General features: G+C 37.7%; 1 protein-coding gene across 6 annotated transcripts in view; it reads right to left on the reverse strand.

Annotated features, from left to right (window-relative positions):
- enox2 (ecto-NOX disulfide-thiol exchanger 2) overlaps window positions 1–24,984 on the reverse strand; it is a 248,246-nt gene that overhangs the window by 181,898 nt on the left and 41,364 nt on the right. The window contains exons 2-3 of one of the 6 annotated variants that reach the window (XM_084134124.1): window positions 24,616–24,694; window positions 23,492–23,695 (exon numbers count right to left, since the gene is read on the reverse strand). The exons of 4 other annotated variants lie outside the window; for them this stretch is intronic. The gene's annotated coding sequence lies outside the window, so the exon portion shown is untranslated. The remainder of the gene's footprint in view (window positions 1–23,491; window positions 23,696–24,615; window positions 24,695–24,984) is intronic. One more of the 6 variants, XM_084134125.1, reaches the window with a different exon arrangement.

Here is a 24,984-nt window from a genome sequence, read left to right on the forward strand (position 1 = left end):
CAAACCCGCAAGACTTTCGTTCATCTTCGGAACACAAATGAAGATCTTTTTGATGAAGTCTGAGAGATTTCTGTCCCTCCGTTGACAGCTAAGCAACTGACACTTTGACGATTCAAAAAGTTCATAAAGAGATCGTAAAACATGATCACTTTATATGATGAACGGATTGATTTATTACATTTAAACATTCATCAACTCACACATCTGTTGTGGTAAATGGAAGCCCAAGCATGTTCACTTGACGTGCAAGAACCAATGAGGTTCATTCTAGTGTTGCGAAGCCCGTTTGAGCTTCAGCAAGAACCAATGAGGTTCATTCTCGTGTTAAGCAACGTGTTTGAGGTTCAGCAAGAACCAATGAGGTTCATTCCCGTGTGTTACGCACCAGTATTATGCTCCCACAAGAACCAACGAGGTTCATTCTCGTCAGGACCGGTTCTACAGGAGTGCTAGTGCCAAGCACCCTCAAACTCAAGCAAGAGCACCCTCAGTTTATACTGTAATAATATATTGGCAAAACAGATTTGGCAAACACTCCCATGCATATTTGTGTTTGCACTCTGGAGAACATCAGCTGTATCTATTTACAATGTGTTTTTGCAATGTTTCACAAAAATGCTTGCGAAACCTCTCATTAACAAAAAAATGTGTACACGACCTAAGTGTTTTATTGTGCATTGTTGGCAGCTTCACTGATGATAAGGGAACTTTGTGAGATCTTGATGAACTGACAAAGTGACAGGGATCAGTCTTGGCTCGCTTTCGAAGCTACAGCCTATATAATCTATTTGAATTAAACTACTGTTTTTTTTGTTGTTTTTTTTGCAAAAAGTTTCGGAAGTAACATCTAAATATAAATCGTGAGCTTAGAATTATAAGGTTCTATCTCCACTTTTGGTCGAAATTGAGTTTTTGACATAATCTGATCCATTAGGTGTTTATTAATGCCTGTGTGGTGTTATTTTTGTAGAAAAAAATATTTTGTTAGTAGTTATTAATAAAATAAAAAGGTTCCATCTCTCCATTGCCAGCTGGGATGTAAAAACTTTGATGCTCAATATCTCAGAACTACCCTAAACGGAGATAGAACCTTATAATTCTAAGCTCACGAAATGCTGAGCTTAGAATTATAGACGCTCTGCACATATTATAGACGCTCTGCACATATTATATATTCACTCTGCACGGGACAGAAATATGACATATTAAAATACTAGTAACGCATTAAAGCAATGTAAAGGCAGACTAATAGAAAAAATATTTATAGCAAAATATTTTTTTTTTAAACTATTATAATTATTGGTAAAAGTGATGACTTGTAAATAATCTTAAATGTCTCACTGTACACTTCTATGGTGGAGCCATTTCTTAGCCTACATCTGCACTTTACTAGAACACCCTCAGTGATTTCAGAAGCACCCTCAGTGATTTGATTCCGGAACCGGCCTGATTCTCGCGTTACGCAGCACGTTTGAGCTTTAGCAAGAACCAATGCGGTTTGTTCTCGAGAGATTTAATCAGCAAGCAGATTTTGGTTGAGCTTCTGTTTATATTTGCTGATCAATGTTTAAATGTGAATAAAAGCCTAAATTCAATCTGTTCATCATATAAAGCGATCGTGTCTCTTCAGAGTGTTCTAAAAGAAAAAAAGAAAAAAACTTAAGTGCTGAACTTCCGTCAGCCATTCGAGACAAAAATAGTGGGCGTGCTTATTATGATTATCACGGTAATCTGCAGGCATAGGAAAATTACGGTGAGGTGTTTTTCATTTAATTGATCAGTGGGTCTTTGGCAAGAACTGCTACGAATATTCTTACAAACTTTCTAGAATTTATCTTAAAAAATGTCTTATATTCTTTTAAAAGAACATTTTCATGAATCTGGACCCTTGATGGTAAATTCTGGTAAATTGTTAACCATTTAAACCATGTAATGTTGCAGTTCCTCGCTAAGCTAATGGCCAACTGGCGAGTAACTTGCTGAAAGCTTGGTGAGTGTAAATGTTGAACTGTTCAAATTTATTTTTCCAAACTATGAAATAAAATACATAAAATATCTAAGATATCAATTAACCACCCATCCTGTGCATTCTGACTATATTTTTAAAACTCCAATCAGACATGTAGCCTAGGTTTTATTCAGATCTATAATTGAAATGTCAGAAATCATGAGCGCCCTCTTTCATCACTTTGGTTCGTGACTGCTTTGATACAGGGTGTAATAGAGAGAGCATCATTCTGGAAATATATTATGTTATGAAATCCAGAGTCAGCCAATAACACAATCATAAAACAATCTTGTTTAGACAGGGATGAGTGTTCTGCAATGACTGTTTTCATGTAATGTTTTCAGTACAGAAGCGCTGTGTCTTGAGAGACTTTGTGAACACAGTCTTCCTCAAATAGCAGTGTGTCCATGAACCACCTGTCACTTCTTTGACACTTTGTCCTCAACATGGTAATGAACTCTTAACCCGTTGACATTTTCCAAGTCACCACTGACCCTGAGTCTCTGGCTGGCCAGACCTAAACAACACTGATTTTAACTCAACAAACGTGAGAAGTAAGTGAGAAGAAAACAGATGAGAATGCGCCATAAATGAATGTATAAATGTAATACCACTGGGTATCTGGAGAATTTTTAAAATTAAATCTACGACTTGAAGGCCTTTTTTAAGACCTGCAAACAGAACAAATCCATGTAATCTCAGATTCTTTAACCTAATTAACAGTCTGGGGCACACATACAACTGCAAAACAGGGTAACTGCAAGTTTAAAATACTTTAGGCATGTTTTATTCAATTTGTACATGTATTAAAATTGGATTATGTACCATATGAAGAGTTCAGATGCAAAAGCCATCTGAAAATTTCTTCTAGAATGGTCATTTTTATCAAGCTCGTATATTTAAGTTCAATAATTTCACTTAAATGACAATTAATAGGTAATTTTCATTGCCATTTAAGTGAAATTACTGAACTTAAATATACGAGCTTGATAAAAATGATCATTCTAGAAGAAAATTTCAGATGGCACTTAGAGGCTTTTGCATCTGAACTCTTCATATCAATACACAGACTTAGATACTAGATTTTGCTGATATGATGGTAATGTGTTTAGAGAAAGGCAAAAAAAAAAAAAAAATTATATATATATATATATATATATATATATATATATATATATTATATATATATATTATATATATATATATATATATATATTGTGCTGATAACAGTGGTCACGCTAACTGAATATTTTCTGTCACTGGGACTCATTCATGAAACACGAGCAGAACAAATGTTTATGTTTCATGAGTCATGAAAATGTTCGTATTTTCAAAATGTTAGCTGGAAATAAATGTACACCTGCTCCGTACCACCTGTAAATGGTGCGTAAAACATTACAACGTTCTGTGTTCTTTTAGGCAAACTGATAAAAATGCATTTTGATAATATTTCACAAGTTCGTTTGCGATATATTTGTATTTTTATTTCTTTTTTTATTTTGTAGCTGAGAGTTGAAAACAGTTCATCTTTGGGTAAAACGCAGTGCTCATCACGGTCACTTTTTATCCAGCTGTCCAATCACAGTGGAGGAGGGGCGGGACAAATATTACACCGACCAACCATCCTACTTGTACAATGACTGAACAACAATGGAATAGTTAATATTGCTGGTTACTGCATTTTTATATTCAGTAATATTCTTCAAAATGAGATACAGAACATGCCTGGGGCAGGCAGTAATGTGCTATCACCATAGCAACCAAAACAGCTGGAAAAACGCTCTCAAATGCCACCAGCTGGCAAAATGTTTTGGTGGACACATGCTTATTTAATATTTTTTGTTAGGCATTTGGCCAATTAGTCTATTTAGCATTTATGCAATATATTGGAGCCAAACATGAGAAGGGAGATCCAGAAGATTCCAGTGTTCCTGGACACGTAATTTACGTAGTTGTAACTCGTGGGCTGGGATTATGCTAATTGTGGATATGAGAGGACGCGTGCCATATTTCCGAATGCTTGGAATTCACACGTTTAACTATCAAATCGGATGTTTGCGAATCTGGAGGATAGTTTTCGGAAAGGTCCGTAAGGGTCCGAATTTACTCATATATTTACGAAAGTTTAATGAATGAGGCCCATTGACTGAATTTTTTTAGCAGTGATCCATCATTTTGACAGATTACACTGAGGATGAACTATTGTCACTTGTAACTGTAATTCCCACCCCTGTCCAGTTGGTGGCGAACACACATATTAATTAGAATGATGTCTTTGTCCAGCCTATAGATTTAGGGTGCATTTACACAAAAAACGATGTACAATAAACGGGAACGTTTCTCCTTTGCATTTTTCACGTACAGATGGCAACGTTGTCAAAATTATCCCCGTTCACACAGATCCACGAAAATGACTAAAAACGCTGTATTATTCAGTTGGCGATGTCACATTGTTAAGAAACACTATATGTGAGTTTTATCAATTTTTGTGAAACTCTTTACATGTGTTTGTGAATCTCAATCTATTTATTTGAAATAATTCAACAATTCTACAGATTTGTAGAATCTCAACATTCTGCAGATGTTCAACTAATATCGCTCTTCATCGCTGACAAACAATAGGATGCATTTGCAGATTTGCTTTCACTTAACTGTAGGTCCACGGCCACTTCATCCAACGTTCTTGATGTGTTCTTAAATCGGCTCAAAATATCAAACATGTTTTGGTATCCTCTGACTGGATGGAATCATAATCTGAAGCTAAAAAAAAAAATTCGGAATCTGTGCCCATCATAAACTACGGGATTTTCTGCGAATTTCTGCCAACTCCGAACGCACAAAATCTGCAGACTGGCGTGGAAATTTGGCAACTACTGCACTCACCCAGATTGCAAATCGGGGCAAAAATCTAAGCAAAAGTCGTGTAGTGTATTCCAGTCTTAACGCAACCACTAGCTGATACTAATACAATCTATATAGTGAATGTGCTAAATAATATTCTGGGAATCTAATTTTGAAATGTCTATGCTTTACTACTCCCAACTACTCATTCAAAAAGATGAGGGAGATAAAATATGCAATCTTACAACCATCTATGGCATCGTATAATATAAACACCATAAATTAAACATTGTGATAATTCATCAAAAGTAATTGTTAAGTAAAGTAATGTGCAGCTTTCACTGATTGCCAGCTCTGAAACTACTACTATTTACCGTAAGATACTAAATAACTTGAATGTGATCAAACTAAATTTAAAGTCAAAAAAGAAAAAAAAGGGCAGAAACTTGGTTATTGATTGGATGATGAGATGTGGGCGTCGCACTCAAAAGTTGAGGCAGATGAACGTGAGCTTGCAGGGGAAGGTTTAAGCGACTAAAGGATTTACAAAACAACGATGTACTAAAAAACACTAAAGGTTTTCCTTTGTGTTTTTCGCGAAGAGACGATGACATTGTCAACATGATCCATTCACACGGATCTGTGAAAACGACTAGAAAAGCTGTATTATTCATACGAGGCCAGTAGTTGGCGGTCACTTTGTAAAGAAAAGATATTGTGTAAACGGCCCCTAAATGTCCTGCATATGGCTGCGTTTACACTGGCACAAAAAGTCCGATCTTTTACTCACATTTGACACAGATCGGAATTTGTCGCACACGTGTAAACACAAAAATCCGCTCGAGATCCGATTTGTCCGCATCCGATCTGTTTTAAATCAGATACATATCCAATATCTGTACATCCAACCTACGTCTAAACACGCACATCCGATTCCCCTTTGAATTCCAAGCCACCACAAGGCGAGGACGACATGTTTATTCACAAAGATAGCTTTTTAATGTTGTATTATGAGGCCGACGTGCCTGTAAGCGCTCGCTCACAGCTTTTTATAGAAATGGGAACTTATATTTATCTTCTAAAAAAAAGAAATTGCGCAAACACAGAAACATTCAGGAGCTGGTTTTCAACCTCTGACCGTGACTTTTATAAATAAAACAGCTTCACTACTGAAAGCTACATTATATTTCTCAGCAATTAGGTGATCACTTTGCTGTAATTAAACTAACAAGCTTCACTATTGGCTCTCTCTCTCTCTCTCTCTCTCTCTAATTCCTTCAAATTCATTAAAAAATGAAATGAGTTATCTTGTCCTTGCTGGAAAATAATCATGACCACCCAACATGAATTATATAAATAATTTTAATAGCACAGCCATTCAAAACCAGGGTCTACCATGTGGATAGTAAAACGATCACCGAAAATCAAATTGGGTGGGAATTAATGTAAACAGATATCGGATACCAGTCCTGTCTAAAGTGAGTGTAAGCAGTCGGGCCAAAAAATCGGATCTGTGCATTAAGACTTACAGTGTAAATGCAGCCCTTGTCGTCAGAGAGAAGTCTGTCACTGATTAAACATTACGAGGTCAGAAAAACAAAATGTAAAAAGGAAACGTATGCATGGATTAACTGTTCACAGTAAGATCTTATTGTTAACGTATTGTTAATGGAATCCTTAAGGAATCATAATCAGTGAACAGAACCACAAACATTTAACTCCCATCGGTAGTGGCACTTCACCTAAAATTGCTGCATCTTTATCAGTGCTATATCAAATGTGTGCATTTAATCTTGAAGCTCAAATGCAGCAAGTGCAGTCAAGTGTCCAAAACAAGCGGGCATGGTTCAGTCTTCAGTCTGAGGTTGAGCCTGGAGGGAGAGGAACGTGATTGGTCGCAGCAGTCATAACTGGCAGAAAAACGTTAGCAAAAAATCCTTCCTTATGATGAACACCACTATATAATATCTATTCCTCAAACTCGACTGTAGCTTGCAGGGCTGTTAGCAACGTGTTTGAACTTATGAGGCATATAAGACTACATTTGGGCAAAATGGACATTAAAAATACATTTGAATTCATCCGAGGTTAGATTTCAGTCAGTGGCCCAATGAAAATGATTCAGTAATGGCACTGGCCAGCATGAAACCGACATCATCTTCCCTCCTATCAAGCGGAGGATGAATCTCATATGAGGGTATATTTAGTCAACGAGATTGGAATTGGCAAGAAATAACATACAACAATAATAAGGCATAACATATACATCCTCTTCACCCACCTTCAGTACAACAAAACTGGGGAAAAAATAAAGAAACATTCTATTAATACATCTTACATGCTATCTACAGTAGAGCAGATGCTGGAATTTGTGCATACAGATTTGTCCAGGTTCTTGTTATAGAAGCACTAATGATCCCATTATGACAATGACTGTCTCTCAAAACCGAGGCGCATCGTTAGCGTATTTCAAGCTTATATGATTCCCAAAAGTACTGTGTAGGTAGGTAGTTCAGCAGGTAGCAACATAATGGAACATCAGGGGACTTTCAATGAGTTGTTAGCACAAGCACATTGTTGTCAAACACAACATGTTGGTAAACAACCTCTATAGCATTTTTTGCAAAATTCTAACTTTGTGTAACCCTTCATTCTGATATGGCATAACACAAGTGCCCACAAATGACAGCAGGATTCTGCATTTATGACATTTGCAATGCAATGCACAAAAGAAAAAGAAAGAAAAAAAACGGTTACCACGTGACACTGTCCTGTCTGTCCTTAGTACAGTGTATTCATAGATTATTCATATTTATTTGTCATATTTATTTATTATTATTATTCATATTTATCTATTAAAAGAATAGGAAATTCTTTTCCACAGTGGTGCATACAAAAAGAAACATTATGTAAAAATGACAAAATCATACAATAAAAAACACACCAAATCACAAACAATGACAAAGGCATAGCACACCAGTGGCTGATCCTCTACGTGCATTGAAAGGATTGTTTGTTCAAAACACGTATGGTTGTAAGGACAAAGGTCTTACTATAACTGGCCTTTCTTCAAGTTCAAGTTCAAAATTTATTTAGCCATTTCAGCAATACAGTTGATAGGAATTTGTCTTGGTATGCTACACATATCTACACATGGGTATGCTGTACCTATGGCCAGAAGGGACGGGGTTAAATACTGATGAAGTGGATGATCAGAATCATGCATAATTGTCAACACTTTACGGATCATAAATGACTTAAAACTGCAGTCCTTAACTTTTGGCACCCTAGCAGTTAATAAACAGAACTGCATGCATCTTGCGGAAGAACATTGTAGCTGGAGCTACTTCTCTCTGTTTCTGTATATGACGAGTCACGCAGGCACTGGGCTACTCCGCAGCAGTACGACCCGAACCAGTCTAAAATAGTCTGGATATAAACACTTATTATAGGTGGACCGTAGTGATTCAGGATATGACAGAAACACTGTTTGGAAAATGGATTCATGACGTACTCGCTCATTTTATAATTTTTGTCCCTGAGTTCAATATGCGCAAACCCACTTTTTCCTGAGCATGTAACGTTAGTCGTTGTCTAGGATATCTCTTCTCTAGCTAACTTCCTTCTTCATGCTTCTCTCTCCTCCACTCCCCAACACACCCCTTCATGTGCATGCGCACTAACCCCCCAACCCCCACCCCCAAATCATTCTTGTCGGTTATTGGCTGGAACACTGTTTGTTATGTTTCGTGGTCCAGGCTGGGCCAGGTTGTTTTTGTTGCCGTTTGTGGAGCCTGGGCTGTCTACAGAGACCGCGTTTTTTTACAGTGTGTTCAGGGGACAGGCAGCTAGCGGATAGTGAGGAGATGTTTGCTGTATGTGACAAAAAATGTTTGGCCTAAAAAACGCATTACATCGCTTAGAGCACCTTTAATTAAGTTCTGAATTAAGTGGACATTCACAAAATTTTTTTTGAAAACGCCTGTATTGGCGAGTATCCAAATACACATAGATGGTTTTGTCTTAAGTGAACGTTAACGTGTATAACAGAATATTGGATCCATGCAGCTCTTAAAGTGACAGCAGCTTCTTAAACCTGCTGCTGCCTGTCTCTAATGTTAAACAAACAAGGACAAAGAAAGAAAAAAAAAATATATATATAGCTGCGAGCAGCGATTACGGGCCCAAGCCGGTGGCACCGCAACCCCGGTGCCTTTAGTTACCTAAAGGCACCGGGGTGGCGGTGCCGCCGGCTTTGGCCCTTCATCGCTGCTCGCAGCTATATTTATATATATATATATATTTGTGTATCTTTAATGTATTTTTATCATGTTGAAAAAGTTTGGTGTGAATAAAATAAACCACTTAAGAGGAGTAGCTAAAAACTCAGAGTCTGACATATCCAAAAAAATCCACATTCAAACCAAAATATCTGACTTCCTTTTGCTCGGAGCTAATGACTGTAAATTAGAAAGTTGTCCGGCTCGGTGAGACCAATATATATACTGATTTTTGTAACTGTTGGTAAAACTAACCCCCCCACTTTTGTCAAAAGCATGTTGAAAGTGACACACTTCCTGCTGCCAGTTGGTGGCGCTATAACTTTGACTCACAATAGTTACATCCATCTGATCAGCCTCTTACCACGAACACACTGCTGAAGTTTCATCAAGATCAGTTAATGTATGCAGAAGTTATAACACTTCGTGTCTCTCTTTTCTCGCCATAAATTCGTTTCCTCGCCACGGCCAAACCGTTCAAGATATCAAAAATCAGTCTGCAATTTAGCATCCTCAATGTCTTGACTTCATGCACTCCGAGTTTGGTGGGGATGGGATGAATTCTCTAGGAGGAGTAGTTTACATTCCACAGCAAGCGTTTTCCAAACAACCCATAATAGCCGACTTCCTGTTGGGCTGGCGTGAAACTTGACAGAGGGAAAGTTGTTCGGCCCGATAAGATCTATATGTGTACCGAGTTTCATATTAATTCATGCAAGCTTGTTTGATATATGGACCAAGTTTTCAGACCCCGTTCAAGAGGGTGCTGTTGAGCACCCCTGCCACGCCCGTTTCTGAAACGTTTCACATGTCTACTGGCTAATAAGTATTATGTGTCTGTCGAGTTTCATCCAATTTCAAGCATGCTAAGAGTCTCAAAAGCATCAAAAAAGAATATTAAAGTTTGAAGCGTTGCCACGGCAACAGTATCTAACATATCAATCATCCTTTCACAGGTCTACATCTGCCGTGTGTCCACATTATACACAAAGTTTGAAGCAAATCAGGTAAAAAGAAGAGGGTGATTTCAAAGCATTTTGAAAGTGACACACTTCCTGCTGCCAGTTGGTGGCGCTATAACTTTGACTCACAATAGTCACATCAATGTGATCGGCCTCTGACAACGAACACACTGCTGAAGTTTCATCAAGATCAGTCAATGTATGCAGAAGTTATAACACCCTTCCTGTTTCTCTTTTCTCGCCATAAATTCGTTTCCTCACCACGGCCAAACCGTTTGAGATATCAAAAATCCGTCTGCAATTTAGCATCCTCAATGTCTTGTCTTCATGCACACCGAGTTTGGTTGCGATTGGACGAATTTTCTAGGAGGAGTATTTCAAATTCCAGAGGATGTGTTTTTCAAACAACCCATAATAGTTGACTTCCTGTTGGGCTTTTGTAAAACTTAGAGCACGAAAGTTGTTCGGCCCGATGAGATCTATATGTGTACCGAGTTTCATATTATTATATGCATGCGTGTTTGATTTATCGGAAACAATAGGGCCTTCGCCCTTTCAGGGCTTGGGCCCTAAAAAACATATCGCTCGCTGCTCTTGACTGAAGAACTTTTCTAACTTTAATAAGGATTAATCTACATTTAATTTATAAAGTGAAGACTATGCAGTGTTATTTTATATTTGATTACTTTATACAATTTCTGTACCTGAAAACTACAGTTAGATCTACCTGAAAAACACTGTCCATTTGCAGGGCAAGTAAACATTTGAATCCTTAACCCAACCAGGCCAGTAGAAAAAAGCGTTAGCGTTGAGCCCTGTAAAATATTGCAAAAATAAATAAATAAATATATGCAGTATATTGGTGCATTCAAGTGTTGTCGTAAAGATTTTTTCGAAAGTATTTACAAGTTGAGCAACACATGAATACCACCACAAAGTTGTAATTACGAGTGGGGAACTTCTCTGAGCTCAGAGTTTCCAAGTTGGAGGCTTGTCAGTGAGAAAACATGGAGGTTGCAACTGATATGGACTACATTACACTGCATCCTTATGCATCGCTTTCTGCCAGGACTTTTACATGCTTTTCCCAAACCACTGAAGTGACGTCGACGTCCGGGTTAGCGGTAGCATTAGCCATCAGGCAAGTGTTATTTAAATAAACTCATGATGTACTTACAAACTTTTCAATGCCTTGTTTTATGAGTACAGATCCTATTTGTACTACTGTATAAGTTTGGTACCATTCCAAGCATTATTAGTGGGGTAATTTACGAGATACATCCTTGGATCCATTAGCGCCTGCACTAAGCCATCTGGTTGATTTCTCTAAATAAGCTCTAAATTTAATAATGTTCAACCAAGGGAAAAAAAGCTTCTGGGGGGGGGGTGTTTGGCTCGAGGTCATGGTGCAAAGGTTGATTTTACTCCGAACCATCCTTTTAAACTTCAGACTTCACTAAACGACCACTGACCTGCACATGTACGTCAAAAGGTGGAACGTAATAAAATGGGAGCGCAATAATTCTGACTAAAATATAAATTTTGCAAATATATTTTGCATCCAAATGTGTTTTGTGTGCAGTGGTTTCTTAAGTATTGACAGATTTTTTTTTTAATTTAAAGACAGTCATAGTTTGTTCAGTAATCCACTGTTTAATAAATAAGAATAAGTAATTTCATGTTTTCTCACATGATCCATTTCCTAGGGGTGGGGGGAAAGGATACAGCATAGTATTGTGATATTGTGTGTGGAGATACTGAACCGATACACAGACGCCAAGTATCCATTTTTTCAGTGCCTGAATTTCGGCTCATGAGCATTATTTTATCATAAGCTCTGTGCTTATAATACGGGAAACAGAAATTGTTGGCATTCTGAATGATTGATTCATACACTGATAATAGTTCATCTTCTTCATGATACAATGCATAATGCACTGCTACGGTTAAACAAACTCTTTTCCCTCAATTTTTAGCAACAAGAAAATGGATTAGATCTCAAAATAGAATGATGTCTTATTTTCCCTAGCAACGCAGCTCATTTGAGATCAGATTTTGAGCGACAGTCTGTCAGGGTGAAGCTAACTAGATAACTAGCCAAACTAGAGCAATACACATGAAATACATAGATCGAGGTATAATCTTTTAAATGTATCAATTGGAAATATTTGGAAATGTGACCGTTCCCATCTTCTTCAGCTGAACGTACCCCATTTGCAGTGCTGAGAGACAAAAGGCAGAGAAGTTCAACTTTAGGCCAAGTCTGCTAAATGTTCTCTCTGTGCTGTAGAAATCCTGGCTCAGGTGCTGAAGACATTCAAAGTCTGAGAAGATACCATAAAATGTGGGCCAGAAGTACCAAGTCTTGCACAATAAACCAAACCACAAATGCCTGCTTGATCTTCAGAACCGAAGAGAACCGACATTAGAAGCTTTTACTGTAAGACTGGAAGCTTTTTCAAAGAAGTTTTCTCTGTAATGTGAAGAAAGAAAAGCTTTTAGTCTCTCTCAAACATTCATTTCAGGAAAGTGTTGCTGGAAGTAATGTCTTCTAAGTGGTGCTTGCATTGTTTTTTATGGCATAGGCTTACAATGGTATAAAAACGTATTAAGTGACTTTCAAATTACAAGCATCTAAAAGGATCAGAAAGAACTGCAGGCTAAAATTAGTGAACGAGCCTCGTTTACAGTGGAATTCTGGCATGTTTCAGTGGTTGGTACACCCAAGAATGCCATCATTTCCTCACCCTCACTGTAGTTCCAAACCCGTTTGACTTACATTTTTCCTTGTTAGAACACAAAAAAGGGAGATTCTGAAGAATGGCCAAGCTGCTGTTTTCCATTCAACAAAAATAAAGAAATGAATAAATAACCAGGGGCTTTAGAGCTGCATAAAAGACACATTTTCCAGAAACTAGATTTGATGTCGCAGAAATCTTTTTAGAATTAAGATACTGCATTTACCATATACTGCATGACACAAAGGACAAACAAAATGCATCACTCTTATTTATTTTGGTCTCTTACCAAATTCTGATGCATTTTAACTTTTTTCAGACTTGGAAAGGGGGATATTGAGTGTGGTGCACAGCCTTACTGTGCGTTCACACTGCCGCCGGCGAGAGCGTCAAAGTGGCCGGAAGTCATTCATTTTCAATGAGAGCCGGCGGCGAGCTCCGGCGAGGGCGGCGCGGCGCGTCTTGAACGGTGAGAGTGGCGAGGAGAGTTGAAGTCAAGTCAACTTTATGGTAATAAGCTATGACGCGGTTCGGCAGCAACCAATCAGAATGTAGAAGTCCTCCGCCTGAGAGGATTCCAGAGAACGCAATCCTGTAAACATTGGTTTAAAAAGATCACGCCTTCGATCTACGTCAGAGCATCAGAGCGTCCCCGAATCTTTCTCGCCGTCGTTGGCAGGGCGGCGAGAGCGAATTTTGCCGCTCTCGCCGGCGGCGGTGTGAACGTACAGTTACCCAGTCTTCACAAATCTGAAATAATGATTTATGCAGGATCGCAAAAAAAAGTGACGTTGTATTCAGCGATTGAGGAATCGCGTAAAAATAGAGGGCCTGAATAATGACGAGTCATATGGGCCATCTTTATGGTGCTTTTACTTGTTATGTTTGCAGCTTGAAAGCCATTTTATACTTCTGTTGTATTGAAAATATACCTGTATCTCAAACGCCAAGGTCACGTGTTTGATTCCCAGGGAATGCACAAACTGATCAAATTTACACCTTGAATGCAAAGCAAGTCGTTTTAGATAAAAGCATCTGCCACATGCATAAATCTCAATGTAAATGAAAATAGTGGCCAGGATATTCCTTAAAATAGATTTTTCCCATTCTTCAGAATATCTGACGATATAATTTTTGGGAACACATGATCAGCACATTACTCTTCCTGAGATTGGCATTAAAGTGTAGGAGCAGTGTGTCACAGATGGCACCGATCTGTGGAATTCCTCCGATGAACACAGCCTTATCAGACAGCGTCAACGGACCATCATCAGGAGATGAAGAGATTACGAATCAGCCCATCTAACACTATTCATCTCCAACACGACAAGCGGCTCAAAACAACCACAAGATCCACAGCTGCAACCAGCCCATGAAGATCAGCAAATCAACAAACCAACAGCTGAATTCATAAACAAAAACATTCGATAATATAATGTTTAATGTTCTGAATAAAATGGCTCTATTCAAACATAACAAGATAGTTAAGTACTGTATATGAAATGCAGTTCTTTATATATTTGGACATTTCTGAATGAATGCTACATTGGCAAAAAGTGCTTTGCCTCTGGAGCAAATCATTATAATGATGAGCATTATTTTAACAGAATTGGTGCTCGATTCTCTGCAGCATTTGTTACCATAGGAAACAACCCACGGCATGGCCTCTGATGTGGAAGTGCCTCCAAAATGGCCTTTTTATCTGCAGTTATTATCCTCATATGTCACTGTCATAGAAACAACACAGCGCAGTGACAGAAAGGGCATGCAGCGTATCAGAATATTGTTTAGAGCGCCGATTATCACCTGCAATGTGCTTTCCAATTGTGGAAGGGAGGACGTCTCTAGAGACTGCCCTGATCTCAACAACACAACACTGAGCACCACACTTATATAGTTCAGCCAATATTCAGCTTTCAAGCGAGAAGCTTGGGTCTATGAGTGTCATAACTTGTTCAAGTTTGCATTAAACTACAGAAAAAACTGACAAGCTGAATCCGTGTCTAAAAAATATCCACAAATAAACATAAATTGGGGTTTGCAGATATGATCCGAAGAGAAATAAAAAGCAAACTAAAATGCACATTACAAATTTTTGATGACAAAACACAAACAATTACGTACACATTTAATTCTTCAATCATTTGCATATTTAAAAAAATGCATGAAGCAAAAAAAATAAATATGGCATTCAGATCTGCCTTCATTTAATTAGCAACACCCATCTTCCTATGATCCAATCAATTCTTGAGGAAGTCTTGCATTTCTTTTTCATTCCAGAAGCAGCTTCACTCGGATGTCATGTGAAGAAAAGACAAATCACAACTTTGTTTCATGACGACTTTAAAGGGGTGATGAACTGAGACATCAAATTTTCCTTTGAAATTGCTTTTGACATATCAGAGGTCATCATACTATAAGAATATCCTGTAAGTTTCAGAACTGAAAACTTCCTTGTTAATCCAATAAAAGCTGTTATTGACACCAGGCACAGCGAACGACAGGTTTTTCAAAGTGGGGATCTATGACGTCAAAGGGTATCAAACACCGCCTCCGCAGAAGAAGATCAACGCCTACTTCAACACTGCCTGTTTAGCCCCGCCCACCGATTCGTTGAAACTCTTTTCATTTACATGAAACTCATTATAATATGCAAAACTGTTATCCAATCATAGCAGTGGGCGTTTACTTCCAAGTCTTCAATGCGGCACGCCCATAAAAACAGAGCGTTTCAGGAGCTAGGCTCAAAACCAGGGTAGAAAATAGCCTATTACTTATTATTTTGATGTTTTTAAATGTAAAAACCAAGCGAATGTCATAAGTTGACCTCAGAAAACAATATAAATAAATTTTAAAAGCCAGTTCATGACCCCTTTAAATAAATGATATTTTGAACAATATCCTATATTTAAATTGACACTCAGATGAATAACGATGAAGCCTTCTTCAGTCATATTAGTGGCCTAGAAAAAGCTACACCTTGTCCCAAATGCCACACCTATGGACTAGCGGTCTAAATTTGTGTGTGATGGTGAAGTTCAAAAGATCATTTATCATTTTATGAGGGGGGCTCACTAGCGCCTCTTTTTGGCAAAGCATAAACTGGTGCAGACGTCACACCTATACTACACAATTTTTTTATTTATCACCAAAGTGTGGACTCATAAGAGACCCTCTTGTGGTGGCCGCCATCTTGAGACCACCAGCCATGTTTGTAGGATTTGTTTATCAGTTAATATACAAAAACTACAGACATTCACTGACAGGGGTTAGTTACAATGCTCACTGTGTTGTTTTTTTGTTTGTTTTTTAAGACGATGAATACGAGCCAGCACAACTAACATAAAAATCTCCAGGAGGGTGTGTTGTTCAGTGTGCATCCAAGGTCCAGCCACAACCATAAAGTCAGCACCATTTATGCTGTTAAACGTGTTCTGTTTTGTGTTTCTATTAAAAGAACAAATATTAGCCAATTAACATGACTACAAAACAGGATTGAAGAGCCACATGAAAATAAAGCTCATGGTGGAGTGGGAGATATTCTGCCTGCAGCAATACGACACCTGAGATTATAGCACTCATAAAATATAATGGCATGGACGTAATGGCAGTGCAAACTAAATAGAACTTATTAGGATTTTAGAACGTGTTGAAGTGAATCTGTATTGAGATAAAAATATTTAAAAAAAAATGTACAGAATGTACCCACAGAATGCAACATGGGTATGACATACGGACGGACGGATGGAGAGAGAAACTCTAGAGGGCGCAAGCTGATCCAAGAAACTATCATCAGAGTTCCTATGAAACCCTCCACCTCCCCCAGCTCCACCTGCCTAAATATGCTAAGTGATTCATGTTTATTTATGCAGCAGCAGCATCATATCTTACTAGCTCACAGCAGCATTTCTGTGCATCCATTAGCAATAGCAAGTCCATACTTGCTCTGCAGTAGCAGCAGTAATAATCAACAGCAGCAGCAGCATAGCAGATCTAGTCCGCCAAGACCAAATACTTTCAATAATATGCTAAAACTATTCAGAGAGTTGTCCGTATATGAAGTTGCCATCTCTCAAATACCATTTTTCTTGAATCAGAAAATATTTTTGAAGCTTTATCCAAAGCAGTCCTATACATTCAATCCAATTGCAAACCACAGCATTGGTCAAATCACCAGCACTCTCACTTCGGACAGTAAATGGCCTCTGAATTAGCCTTTATCTTCCTTTGAACTGTGGTCAATTGAATCCAGCCTGCAGCCCTGTACGACTCCAAACGTTTTGATGATATCTGACTTCCTGAGTTATAGTGCTTGTGCCGTGGCATGCTTCACCTAAAGGCCCCACCATACAGGACACTGCTCTATAAAAGCCATTTTAGAAAACATTAGCACTTGATAGTGGGAAATTAGTAAATCAATTATCCCCTGGCCTAAAATCTAGCCAGTGCATCTGTTTGGTTTTCATCTGTTCGGAAGGTCAAGTACGGATTAAAAGACTAACAACATGGAAGAAAGAACTGGAAATTAGGAATGCACTAATATTAAAATATTATTCTGGCTCAGAATGATAATCAGGCAATTATTTATGTAATGTCTGATAACTGATATATTGCTAATATTAAAATACTATTTTGTATACATAATTTATTTACAAGGCATTATACAATTATAATGCACAGTATGCAAATCAATATCATTTTGAGATTTGCTAAAGATTACTTTTAACAGTGCAGACAACATGCACAACCATTCAAAAGTCTGAGGTTGGTAAGATTTTTTTAAAATCATTTAGAAAGAAGTCAATTCAAGAAGTCTCTGCTCACATTGGCTTGATTTATTTGATCAAAAATACAGTAAAAACAATTATACTGTGAAATAGTATTACAATTTAAAATAAATTGTCTATGTTAATATATTTTAAAATGTAATTTTATTTCTGAGGTCGAAGCTGAATTTTCATTATCATGATGATTTACAGCTTAAGAAACATTTCAATTGTGCTGTTTAGAGGGATAGTTCACACAAAAATGAAAATTCTGTCATCATTTACTCACCCTCAAGTTGTTCCAAACCTGTATGAATTTCTTTCTACTGCAGAACACAAAAGATGATATTTTGAAGAATTTCGGTAACCAAACAGTGGATGGGCCCCACTAACTTCCATAATATTAGTAATTAATTATTAATTATTATTGGAACAACTTGAGGGTGAGTAAAGGATAGATTTTCATTTGTGAGTCAACTATCCCTTTATGTTTCTGTGGAAACCGTGATACTGTACATTTTTTCAAACATTTCATTTGAATTAGAAATATTTTGTAACATAATAAATGTTTTTCTGTGACTTTTTATAAATTTAATGCGTCATTGCTAAATAAAAGTTTTAATTTCTTTCGGAGGACAAAAACCTCTCAGCTAATATTGGCCACTAAACAATATGAGAGCTGGCAATGAAATGTTCAGCTTCCTCTAGATGTGAAGTTATGAATACCAAGGCAGAAGGCCAAAGGTGCTTTGTTTAACTGCCGTGGCCACATGTTGGAGAGGAAAATATGGAGAAATCATTCACAGCTGTCTCTGATGGCTCATTCTCAGATTTTGGCAGCTTGAGAATCTGGCAACAATTTAACTTCAACAAAGAAAATAAATACATCTCAACTGAAGTTGGACAAGAAAACAAACTTAAAAACTGCACCGGGTAGACTTCAGTGTGGAGGAATCAATCAAATGTACCATCAGATCCAATTAATGCATGCTGAACTTTAAGAGCGGAAAGAAAAATAAACATGTGTCACTCAAATTGTACTAAACAGCTTGATGCAAAGCAGAAACTCAAATGAACCCCCAAAATGTAGACAGTCAAATTCCCTGCATTTTGAAATTCTCCCCTTTGACCCGTTTCATGCCACCTCTATATTCTGTTCTCTATCAACCATTTACCCCATAGCCGTCCTTCCTGTGTCTTCAGAGAGCAGAGCGTTTGCTTGAATCTCGGCATTAATAATTCATTGTTTTTGGCGGACACAGTGAATACCAATTCCTTCATATTGCAAGGCACAATCATCAAGGCTGATTGCGGCACCTAAGGTCATTAACTTCATCCTGGGTGACGTGCCTACGAATGTAAATGGCCGGCAAAAGGCGGCTGAGGTTACGCTTCAACCTGTTAGTCTGTCCATCTAAACCTCTGCCGGCCAGATGAGGGGAACAGGGAAATTACATTGCGCGCTCCTTCCGTTTATTATTCGTTTTTCTCCTTCGCTCTGTGAAAAACATGAATTATGGCTTTCGCCCCAGTAAAAAGAAAACACAGTCACGATGGCCCCGTTCCTCGCAAGGTGCCATGGCAACGGTGAACACTGAAATTATTACCTGAAATAGCAGTGCAATAAATGAAATCAAATATTCCCCAATGGCCTGGATGTCTAGGGCATAACAATAACAGTGCTAAAAGATGTAAGTTGCCTGAAATCTGAAGCTTTCTGCAGGTTAAATACCGTTAGAACAATAACCTCCATGGCAATTTATATCCCTCCAGCTGTGCGGATGTTCCCTGTGGAATCAGAAGCCAGACAGCAGGTGCTACAAGCTGCCTAACTTTAGGAAGGTCACAGAAACAGCTTGGGCATGCTTTGAAAATATGTTCGTAGAGTAAACTTTAAACATGAAGCATTTCCTGTCCACAACTAAATTGGCTCATTTAAAGACGGTATATACTGTAAAGTATGCTGCCTGGAGAATACCTACTGGTCTGGACCAAGCAATTATATTCTCTTGTGCACAATGGATGGTTCCAGTATGGGACGCTGGGTAAGGTATCTGCAGCTGACACACTGACGAGCCCTTCATTTAGCTGAGGAGACCCCTAACACATTGGACATGGCACTGAGCACACTGCTGATCTCTGTCTGATCCAATTGACTGTTGGGTTTCAACCCCCTGCATCACTATGGGCCATTAAGTGGCCTGCCGAAAGAAAAATAGCTCTGCTGGTCCCAGGGTAGTGCAATTGGATCAGCAATTTCTGCCCACTATTGTCCCGTAACACTGCGACTAAGTTAATTTCCTGTGGGAAAAAAACACTCAAGTGAAAAATAAGCAATAAATAAAAATCAAAAATGAAAGCAGGCCCACTAGATGCATGAGCCAGCACTGTTAACTTTTGTCATGTCTTATCGGTATTAAAAAATAAATCTTCAGCAGGACAGTTTAATTTGTTGCGGTTTGTTGTTAGCATTAGAGATGCGCCGATCGACCGCCAATCAATCGGAACCGAACGGTTTTTCGCTCCCAAAAAAATTATCATCAACCACCGTGAATGTTTTTTGTTTGTTTGCTTGTTTTTATTTTGTTCGTTTTGTTGGCCGAACTCTGTTCCGGACTTGTATACAAACGGCATTGCAATCATTTCCCAAAATGTCAATTGTGTGGAAATATTACGATGTCTGTAAACAGGACGTTCACAAAGGCCTGAGACGGGACACGCTGAATACAGATGTACATTAGAGAGGAGTACTGTATAGGAATACTGTACCAGGCACAGCAAGCTCACCATTCACGATGCTCGGAATATTGGAAGAAAAATATAAATATTGAATTAAGGTATTAATATTGAGGGTGGGGGTTTATATCAATGTATCTCTGAAGGGATAATGCCTCCGTATAATGCCTACTGCCTATTAAAGTAGCGTTTATAAGCGCAGTGCTGCTTTGTGTATAGCGGTAACAAAATAAACACTATATCGCTGCTCTTCCATAAGCACCCACTGCTTATTTCATAAGCTCATACACCTATTGTCAAAGAGTGAAATGGCATTCTAATTAATTCTGTCTGCATGCTGTTTCTGTTTTGTGCATATGTTTAATGCAAAATAATTTCACAAAGCTAAAGTCAGACCATTCTGTTTTTGCTTTAAATCTTGAAATTATACCAATCTAATTTAACTAAAAAACAACTGTTCATGTAGAACAACTGTGTGTAGAATGTTTGTTTGGGTCATGGTTGCCTCTATTTTCAAATGGCTACAAATGCAATTTGGCCTGTAACAAAGCAAATATAAAATAAAATAAAATAATAAATAATAATAAATAAAAATCGGCAACCAGTATTGGAATCGGCCCACCTTGCAAAAAAAAAATCTGAATCGGCCATTAAAGAACCTGATCATTGCATCCCTGCTTGGCATCCAATGCCAAAACACTCTTGCTTACTGGAACTCTAGGATTCATCACGACCGCCAAGACACAATCATTAAAGATTTACTGTTTAGGGAGATGCTGGCCACCCCGATTATTGTAATATGATGCAGGGCCATCATCCCTAAACTTGATGACCTCTTTGTAAGGGACCTTCATTATAAAATATAAGGCAATTTTGTATACAACGACTCATGTATACTGTAAAAACTAAAATATTAAAAATAGGAAAAATTACAAGTAACTAACACTAATCCAAATCCTAACTCTAAAGTAAGTACATGTAGTTAATTAATATTACTCAGTACTTATTTAAGTAAGTACAATGTAACTACGTCAACTTAAAGTGTAAAAATGTTTAGACCAAAATTCTCTCCTGATGACGGCCCTGTGCGATGTCAGATAAAGAGAGTGGCTACTCCATCTTTAGTATCATAATATTTGGATCTTCTGCTACTTTAAAAAGCCAAGACAACTGATTAACACAAGATCAACAGACAAAGACACTAAATCTTCCACCTGTGCTCTGGTGGAGAACTCTTAAACAAGGACTCATCTCCTGATGGAGGAAATTGCCTCATATCCTAGAAAAATGTTCCCAATCCCCCCGCAGACCAAAAGCGGAGAGTGATAACGAGATCTGAACAGTGAGGGAAAAAAATGATTGGGAACTGAAGAAATCCCCTGTCTTTTCAAGGATCTACACATTATTCATGCTCACACCTCAGTATAATAAAATAATACCTCTCTTTTTATTCATGAAGACAGTCTGGCTGACCCAGATAGTTTACGGATGTCTGTGCCTTATGGGGACTGCCATGGATGGGCTAACACAGAGCCAAATTACTGTCCAAGATGCAAAAAGCACAACTGTTCCAAATAATAACTGTAAAAAAATATAACAAAACAGTCAAATTTAGTGAGAGCAAACCCAGACATGGACTCTTGCTTTCTTCAAGGGACTGAAATAAACGGTCCAATCATATTATGTAGAGAATAAGCAGCGTTCTTTCTCTACATGTGATCAATGTGTAAACATTAGCATAACTAGGTGGAAAAGTGGAATAGCAAAAGATTGAACACCTTAGATTATTTTAGCTTCCCCGTATCCCATCTAAGATGAGAAACAGTATGAAAATGTCATATCACGATTATAGTAGCCAAAATGATCACAGTTACCAATAGGCCTATTATCACAGTTTTGTCAAAACGTGCAAGAAATGTTCAAAAACTTTTGATACACACACACTGAAATCAATAATTTCACCAAGTTTTATATTGAAAACCAACAAACAACAAATAAAATTAGCAGAAATATGCACTTTTCGTTTGCATAAACATTAAAATAATAACATTGACAGCCAGATTTTGAATGAACAAAATAATGACTGGATGACTTACAACACAACATGATATTTAAATGGGAACGGCTCCAACTTTCAGGATAAGCTTTTGTGCGTATAGCCTGCATTGTACTCTCTTCTGGAAGCTGTTCTCCGTAAAATGTGCAGCGCACAGACAAACGTTGGGGTTATGATGTTCAAGAATAGTGTTAAAAATAAATTAACCACTTCTCAGCCTTAGGACAAACTTTTTCCAGGGTGGAAAAAAACTGCGACAACACACTTCATCTTCTCTAGCGCAGCTTAATCAGGCCTTGCCAACTTTTTAACGTATTCAGTGGGCGGGATTATTTAAATGAGGATCTTTATGACTTCATAAGACCTGGAAAAAGTGTGTTGTATAGTCCAAACAAGCCGTTCATTGTAGTTCTTGAAAAGTGGATTCTGTTAAATAAAATATCTCCCTAGAGTGGACTTCGCGCTTTGTAACCTTGCAGATCTTTTTTATGCTCTAACAGCAACATTAAACACTAACTAAAGTTCGGCATGAAATGGAAGTTGCCATATTTTTCTTCCCTATTGTGATGTATATCTGAGAGTAACAGCTTGCTGAACAAAAAAAAAGAAAAAATAATGTTGGGTGGGACTTGATTTTGTCCATGGGTAATTGATTGGCTGGTTGTGGTTTGCTATTGGTGGATCTCACGTGTGTGACAAGCTGCCCCGCCCTCGTGTCAATAAACACATCATCAGTGAAGAGATGTCACTGCAAGAGAGTGAGGGGAAGTTATTTTGATAAAAGATTATGAGGGCACATTAATTAAAAAATCATTTATAATAAATACTGAATATTTCATTAAAAAAAAATAAAAAAAATTGTCCATTTTGATTTCATATGAAACCGTAATACTAATCGCAGAGAAATCTATTGTGGTTTATTGTCAAACCGGTAACCGTTTCATCCCTAGTCGTGTATAAGCTGTAGGCTGTCAGGGCCGGCAGTGTCCAGGCACCTTATCTTGCTGAGGAACGTGCTGGACTGTACTGTCTTTATTGGCAGGATGATGGAGAGAGCGCCTGCCTCCCAAGATAAACAACTCCTCTGTAGTCTGTGATGCTCACCTAGCCCTCGCTTTCCTGCTGGCATTGCACAGGCAGCTTCCAGCGTGATTAGCAGCCAGAGCTCTGCTGGGAAAAGCCGACCACCCTCATTCAGAAACACTGGCACAGCGAGTGGGTGGAGACTCAGGCACATGTGAAGATGCTTCATTTACTGTATGCTGCTCACTTCAAGTTAAAGACTTCCACTTTGTCACTGCCAATACCCTTTACAAGGCAACAAAAAAGACTGCATTAACATGTTTGTCTTCATATTTTTTCATCAAAATGTAATAATTTGCTCATCTCCAAAACAGATATGGGGCAGCAAGGACTTTAATTTTAAACAATATCCTACCCAGGTGCTAGCGAGTAGCCACCCTTGCTCCACTGATTAGGACAGCCAATTTTTACAACCCAACCAATTCTTTATTAATAAAATCTAGAGAAACACAATATATCGGTACCATATTTGTTATTGGCAGATGTTAGACATTTAGTTCATTGGTATCGGACAATATTGTACAGACTGTGCTCATGCTCATTTTCATATTTAGACATTTAGATTACCTTTGCCATTGTTTAACTCTCACTTAAAAATTTTAAATTTAATAAAATGTGTCAATGTAAAAAAAGTACATTTCAAAATGAAAATCCATTGATCATAAATGTACACTGCCTTTCTAAAGTTTAAGAATTTCTCAAAATATTGTTGTTGTTTTTTCAGCAAGGACACATTAAATTGCTCAAAAGCAACAGTAAAGAATTTATACTGTTACAAAAGATTTCAATTTCAAATAAATTCTATTCTTTTGAACTTTCTATTTATCCAAGAATCCTGAAATAAATGCATATAAATATTAAGCAGAAAAACATTAATAATTTTTTGTTTCATGATTATTTTTTACATTGATTTTCAACATTGATAATAACCAAAATAATACATTTAAAGTAGATTTTTTTTCCCTACTTTATTTCTTTTGTGTTGGTGGTTTTAAGATTTGTGTTGTATAGTGTGTTTTGTATTGCTTGTGTGGTCAAAGATAAATTTCAGTCTTGGTTAAAGGTACAATATGTAAGATTTTTGCATTAAAATATCCCAAAATCTCAAGGCCAGTGTTATATATTTTGTTAAGTTGATTACTTACAATATTGTGAGCTGGGAGTCGTCAGTCAATTGCATCATATCCGCGTTACCCTCGGTTTCCGCTCGTACTGCGTGGAGTCCTGGACAAATGCGGAAGTTGTAGTTGTAGCGTCTATCAAGCAACAAACGTTAGCTTGTTTCGTGCTGTCGTTATGGAACACAATTATTCTTTACCAATTGCAGCTGGTTCCGTCGACAAAGCATGCTTAAATTTTATATTTTCCAAATGTAGCATTCGGTAATAGTTATGTTTATGTAAGGAAAGTATTATTGGTTTAGGTTTGTGTTTAGTTTATTGACATTGTTTATCACGTCTGGTGTTTATGGCCATGTAAATAAATATAGCATGTGTTATACATAAAGATTAATC

The sequence above is a fragment of the Abramis brama genome, assembly GCF_963993115.1.
Source record: "Abramis brama genome assembly, chromosome: 13".
In the NCBI taxonomy this organism is placed as follows: Eukaryota; Metazoa; Chordata; class Actinopteri; order Cypriniformes; family Leuciscidae; genus Abramis; species Abramis brama.